Consider the following 7,851-nt stretch of genomic DNA (forward strand, 5'->3'; position numbering starts at 1 on the left):
TCAATGCTTGAGCAGCTCCATCCTCCTCATTGGCATCATCATGCCGTTCTTCCTCATCACCATCGTCATTATCGGTATCATCATGCTGTTCTTCCTCATTAGCAATATCAGCAGCATGTTGTTCTTCCTCATTAGCAATATCAGCAGCATGTTGTTCTTCCTCATCATCGGTATCATCATGTTGTTGCTCCTCATCAGTGATATAAGCATGTTGTTCTTCCTCCTCAGCGACATCATCATCATCATGATCATCGATATACAAACCAGTAAAGCTGACATGAACATTTCCAAGGCTAGGGCAGTGCCATTTAACCCAAGGTGGAGGCGGAAAGAACAACCCTCGATACAGCTTATGGTCCTTGTTTGGATAGTCCAAGAGAAGCCTAACCTGCTTTTGTATGTTGAACACATGAAAATATTTATCATATGTTGGAAAAATCAGACTGCTGAGGCACTCTAGTCCCTTTGGCATAGGACTGCTACTTCCTTCACCATATCCCTCCACCCCTGACCATACATCGACATGAGGATACCAATAACAAATCGTACTCGGCTTCCATTGTGGTAGATAATCTTTCAAAGATGGGATACCAAATGACCTCTCTTTACAATGCCCAAAACCAAGGAAAAAAGCTCGATCACCCAAGTTTTTCAAACGCACCCATTCTGTTTCTTCCTTGAACAAGAACACAAACATTCTGCTAGTCCAACTCCCTCCACCAATATCTTCTCGAAAGCCTTCGATGGCAAGATACAACTCCTCATTCGACGACACCATCTTCAAATAGCGTAACTCGTATGAAATCCCTTTGACATTAATTTCTTTGTCCACTTGATTTTGTACCAAAAAATCAGGCCTGTCTATGAACTGCATCGAGATCATTTTATTTTGAGGATCGATTACTCCGATTTTCCACTTACACTCCTGATATTTGAACAAGATTACATAGAATTTTCCATTATGAAAAGCCATATCAAGTACACACCCCCAATGGAGAATCTCGATATCAATCCATTGTTTATCACCCAATCTCCATAACATCAACCCATTATTTCTCTTTCGATCCACTAACAGAGCATACTTATAACTCGAATTCAATGCCCACCCACCTACAACTTGGAAGGATATACATTCGGGTCGGGTTTTACAGTCCGATGAATGAACCAAGTACATGGGTCTATCAAGTTCAAGAACCCGACAATCTAACAGACTGAGACCCAGTTTCCCAACAATGGGTGGATCCGAGTGAAAGTAGTCCAGGGTCCGGCAGTCATCAACCGGGTTAAGGAGGTGCCATTTGGAGGGTTCGAATTCGATCATCTTGGCAACCCAAGCACCGCCATCGACGCCGGAAGAGGGGAGAGGAGAGAGAAAGTAGAACCGGGTTTGGAGGAGGAAAAGAGGGCAGTCTCCGAAAAGAGGGTGTGTTGGAGTCCTGAAGCAGGAAGGAAATTCAGGGTTTGGTGAAAGAGCGGTTCGCCAAGAAGAGCAAACGGCGCGAAGACGGTGAAGGTCTGGTTTCAATCCATGGCGTTGGAGGATGTGTAAGAGTATGTCTCTTGGAAGATTGCTCCATTTCTCGATTGTTTTATTCTTGCCGGAGTAAGTTTCCATTCTTGGGAACTGAACAACGAACAAGTAGAAGAAAGAAATTTATGAAATGAAGCAGAGGACATTTTGTACTATAATTATACGTATATATATAGAGAGAGAGATGGAGGGAAAAAGAAATTGAATGTATCGCGTTTATGAATTAGCAACCAAGCCAAAGGCCCAAAACTATATTACTGATCAAACAATAGGTCTTAGCTGCATCCTGGAGTAGTAGGATAGCTGCACCACGCTCTATAAAATAAACACTTAGTATAAATCAGGATTGCTGATAATTATGAACGCGTAAAAAAAATGAATATTCATTAATAAAAAAAGAATACGCAAAAAAAGAATATTTAGTACTAAAAAGTAGAGCTGTCAATTCGGGTATTCAAGTCGGGTTTGGGTCGGGTCAAATTAGGTATCGGGTTAAATCAGGATCAGGTTATGTCGGGTCAATCTAGCTTTAGATCAGGTTTAGGTTCAGGTTAGGTCAATTTCAATTCAAGTTATAACGGGTCGTTCACCTTTTCGGATATAGGTCGGGTTCAATTCAAATTAAAATTAGATCGGGTTCAATTTCAGGTTTGGGTTGTGTTGAGTAGGATTTGGATGGGTTACAAGATGGTACATTCGGGTTCGGATTAGTGTTGATGTGGCCAAGTTGAACTATATAATTACGCCTTCCATAATTTGATCAAGCATCATCAAGATTTTCTTATATACGAGTAATAGAGAAAAAAAGTTATATAGGCTGAACAAAAGATTTTATTAAATCGAATCGAGGGATTATAGAATTATACAAGTATATAAGCTGAATAAAAGGTATATAAAATTTTATTAAACCTTCCATGACTCGGGTTCATGTTTTAATTGGGTCGGGTACTAGTTCAGGTTCAGATTGTTTTCGGGTAGAATTAAATCGGTTGACGGTAACTATCAGGTCGGGGCAGGTTCGGGTTCAGGTCATAAAGTAGTGAATCGCTAAATATCGCCCGCAAATTACCATATAAAGCCCACAAATATGACTTGGTGTGACCATTATGCCCATTTTCTAAAATTGAAATAATCTCGGTTTAAAAAATGTGGAGCCGTACTGGCTCGCCGGGGGAGACCGGAGGGCAGGCCGGAGATGCGGGGGACGCCGGAGGTACGTCGTCGTCGACGGAAAACGAGGTAAGTCACCGTTAAATTTCACGGTTTACCGTCGGAGTGGCTCCAGCGCCTAGGATGGACGCCCAAACCGTAGCCTGGACGTCCAAGCCAGACGCCAGAACCACCACAGTGGCGTCCAGCCCAGACGCCCAGACCACCAGAATGGCGTCCTGGCCAGGCGCCACTCTACTGGCTGAGGCGGCCCTGCCAGGCGCCAGTCCAGTGGCTATGGCAGCCCTGGCAGACGCCACCTTTATATATTATTTTTTTTTTCTTTTTTGATTTTGTTGTTGTTTTTTATTTATTTATTTTTTTTTAAAAAAAATCGAAAATGATTTTTTAAAAAAATTCGAAATGGGTTTTTTTTAAATTAATTTTGAAAATTCGAAATAGGTTTTTTTTAAAATTAAGTTTGAAAATTCGAAATGGTATATTTTTAAATTTAGTTTGAAAATTCGAATTGGATTTTTATAAAAATTAAGTTTGATTATACATAATTATGCTTTTTTTTGTGTAAATTCTGTGTAAATATAGAAATTAAATGTATTATCCGTTAAATGTATTTATTATAATATATAATTGATGCAGGATTATGGTGGAGACGGAAATGATTAAAGTGGGATATTTAGACATGATGGTCCATTCGAAGAAGCTCAACAGGCGATTGATTGGGCAAAACAGGTTGCAATTGCAGCTGGATTTTGCTTGGTAGTAGTAACTCATAAATATCAACGGGATGGTACAATGGATCGCATTTTGAGATGTGACCGTTATCGCAAAAGAGAAGAAAGAGATTTTCGTACAGCCACTCGGTTTGATACAAAGCGGAAAGGTTGTGGGTGTGAGTTCAGAGTAAAGGTTCGACAACTACGGAGTCGTGACGGTTGGGAAGTGATTGGTTACTCTAAATGGGGGTATCACAACCATGAGATGATAGTATATGAAGAGGGTCATTGACAGCTGAGCGGCTTAAGTCCTGCTGCGAAACTAGTTGTGAAAGAAATGAGTGATGCTCAAGTCAAGCCTGCTAAAATATTAGCATCTGTGTTAGAGAAATTTCCAGAAGACCATCCAAACCGAAGACACATCTACAACGTCAGACAGTAACTCAGGTTTGAACGGTCAGAGGGAAGGAACCCTATACAGCAGCTGCTACACCAGGCACAATCACGTGGTTACCTGTTCTGGTTTGATTCTGATGAAGATACAGCGGAGGTGACTCATCTTTTCCTTGTGCATCCTGATTGTGCTGATATGATCAAGTCTTGGCCATTTGTGATTTTGATCAACTCAACGTACAAGACAAACAAGTACAAGTTCCCACTGGTTGAGATCATGGGGATGACTCCAACGAACCAGAACTTTTCTGATTGGTCATGCAATCATCAAGGATGAGACGGCTCCAAGTTATTATTGGGTGTTGGAGAAGCTGAGAAACTACATCGGGCCTAATGTTCATCCAGCAGCCATCGTCAGCGACTGTGAGGGAGGTCTCTTTGCCCCCATAGCAGAGCTGTTTCCAGAATCGAACCACTTGTTGTGCACATGGCACATCAACAACTGCGTGAAAGTGAAAGCCTACAACCTTTTCAACAAGAATTTGGAAATGGCAGAGAGATTGGTGAATGGTAAGTGGCGGAAGATCCTACAGGCTACCACAGAGGAAGCGTATGAGCGAGCATTGGCTAACTTCAGGGATTCGTACCAGTGGTGTCCGGCACTGGTGGACTATGTGATGCAGCAATGGGTCCCTCACAGGGATAAGTTTGTCAAATATTGGACAAACCAGGTACTTCATTTCGGGAACACTACAACATGTAGAGTTGAGAGCGCTCATAGAGCTACCAAGGACTGGATTGATTCATCGACCGCTGTTTTGGATACACTGTTCGATAGACTTAACAAGTCAATTGAAACTCAGAAGAACGGCATCAGGAACTCTCTAGAGGACTCCAGACGACGACATGGTACGATGTATAGCCATTTTATATTTAAGATTCTCCATGGTCGTGTGTCGCACTACTGCTTGGGGTTGATTCTCACTGAGCTGAACAGGATGAGGGACTTGGCTGACGAAGTGTATGCTCGGTGTGGGTGTGCTATTTCAGTAACTCATGGATTACCTTGCGCATGCACCATTCACCGCGTTATTATAGAAGAAAGGGCGTCGTTACATGTTGATCAGGTCCATTCATTCTGGAGGACGCTCGTTATTGGTGAGCATGCAGACACTCAAACGGCCGACCGTGAACAGGAGGAGTTGGAGCAGTTTCGTTCGATGTACGACCGAGTGTCCTCCAGCCATCCTTCTATTATTCGTGACGCTACTCATGTACTTCATGACATGTTCCACACGTCTACCTTAGATTATCAGGAACCCGAAGGAGTTGACCGTCCTCGAGGTCGACAACGGCGGAACAGGAGTGCGTTTGAGTATATCCGTGGTCTTGGTCGTGGTCGTGCTCGTGGTCGGACATCGTCATCTAGTCGTAGTCAATCTTCATCGTCTGTGAATATGCCCCTGAGAACTGGTACGTTTTGGTTGTTTACATTGCACATAGTTTTAAAGTGTTACTCCTGCCTTCTTAACTGTCTATAACTATATGGTGAATAGGAAGAAACGATGTTGATCAGTTTCCGTACAAGGAAAGGATACCTGCGATCATCATGCCGTACTTGGAAGGGTGGAATGATGTAGTCGGAGATGGTAACTGCGGATTCCGGGTCGTGGCTGATGTTTTTCAAATGGGCGAAGACAACTACGGTTTGGTGCGTCAGTTGATGTACAACGAAATTGCCTCTAACCGAAATGTTTATCGTCATGTGTACCAGGATGACTTGGATGGCGCACTGCGGCGTATCCGGTGGGGAGGTGGACCTTGCGGCCAAAATCATTATTTTGACGCGCCCCTAGATCTGTTTGTCGTTGCAAACATTTACAAATGCGCAGTCTTTCATTTCGACCTGGGAATGCATAGTCAAGCTTATTATCCTTGTACCACGGTTCTCCCTTGGCGGTCGCGTGAGACTGTCACCACACCGGTCAGAGAGGTAGCTATTGCGTTTCTTGGGTCGTCATACAGACATTTCATCCGACTAGACATGTCATCCAATTTTCCAGTGCCACCGATTATACCTCGGTGGTACACCATTCGCACAGCGAGCGTAGAGGGTTGGGATGCGCTATATCATGACCGGATCCACGAATGGAACACCCTAGCTGCATTTTAGTTTTTCATGTTTACATTCTTCCTATGTAATCTTATTTGTACGTTGCTCTTTTAATGAGAACATTAATCTTTTATATTGTATTGCTTACTGCATTCTATATGTTGCATGGGTAAGTTGCGCGGATCCACGAACGGTTATATCAAAATTTAAAAACAGCAATGATAATATGTTTAAGTTGGAAGCTAAAAGAACAATCTAAAATGTTACAAACTTACAACATAATGTCCAATTTAATAAATTAAAACGATAATATTTAAAGTGCTCTATAAATAAAATGACAAAACCATCAGTAATCCCTCCTCGACGACGACTCCCACTGCGCAAGGGTCTGTTCCAGACTATCAACAACAACTCTCACTGTTGCAGGAACGTGATTCACCCCAGTGCCCTCCAGTCGCTCGAACATCTCCCTCTCCGCCGGCCAAGCCTCAGCCCATGTACGCAAAAAGCTACAAGTCTTTTCCCGGGTATGAAATTTCAACAACCCCGTAACTGAAGGCCTCTCTTGGTCCTCCCAAATACGGGCAGCTATGTGTTCTAGAAAGCTAGGAATCACACTCCCGTCAACAGGCCCACCGGGCACCTCACTCCTAACAACCCAAGAATCATTAACGACCCTCGACCGTTTCCTGCTTGCCCCAGATACAGTGGACGCAGATGAAGTGCCAGATCTACTAACAAACCTACCACCCCTACCCTTACGCACCTCCACCATATGTGTCTCGTACATGTCATCAACCCTCTGACTGAATGAACCGTAATCATCATACGGTCCACTGCCATCGTCCACATCCTCATCCTCGTCCGCGCCCTCCTCCTGCTCCTCCTCTTGGTCACCCTCCTCAGCATCATCATCGTCATCGTCATCCTCATCCCGACGGTGGATCCGTTCTCTACGAGCCGAGGCCGAAATACCACTGGATCTAACATGTCTATGCCCCGACCTCTCCACTGAATAGCTTCTACTAAGAAGCTCTACATTCTTCCCCGCACCATGACGACGCAGTGAATTCTACAAAAAATTTAAAAATATATAAACATACAAAAAATTATACGAAAAATAGCTACCACTACCCAAATCAAATAAACTAAAAACATACTAACAAATTAACATAATAAAGAAATTAACAAAACACTTAAATAAAAATAATAGAATAAAAAATACACTAAGAAAGGAAATAAAACCAACACATAAGAATATATATAAACATAAATAATTCATTCCCAATTAAAATAAATTAACTAACCAAAAACAATATCAATAATAAAAATTAAAATAAATTAACTAACCAAAAACAATATCAAATGAACAAAAAAATGTACTAACAAATTGAAATTGAGAATAAAAATAAAAATGTACAAATAAAACAAACAAATAATTGTAAACAAAATATAAACATAGAAAAAATATAAACATAGAAAAAATAGTTGTATTTTTAAAATGTACAAATAAAACAAACAAATAATTGTAAACAAAATATAAACATAGAAAAAATACAACAAAATTGATAAAGTTTATAAAAATAAACAACAAAATATAAAAACAATTGAAAAAGATATTACACAAAAAAAAAAAAACAATATTTTAATACAAATAAAAAAAGGGGGGGCGCCTTGGCTGGACGCCCAGCCAGCCGTGGTGGCGCCAGCTGCAGACGTCGCAACCAGTGGGCTGGCGCCTGGGCTGGACGACATAGCCACGGCTGCGGCGCTTTGAATAAACGCCACAACCGTGGCTATGGCGTCCAGCCCAGGCGCCAGCCTACTGGTTGCGGCGTCTGCAGCTGGCGCCACCACCGCTGGCTGGGCGTCCGGCCAAGGCGCCCCTCCTCCGTCACGGCGGTTTTCCCTTTTTTTTTTTTTTAACAAAT

This window comes from Chenopodium quinoa, unplaced genomic scaffold (genome assembly GCF_001683475.1).
Source record: "Chenopodium quinoa cultivar QQ74 unplaced genomic scaffold, ASM168347v1, whole genome shotgun sequence".
Classification (NCBI taxonomy): Eukaryota; Viridiplantae; Streptophyta; class Magnoliopsida; order Caryophyllales; family Amaranthaceae; genus Chenopodium; species Chenopodium quinoa.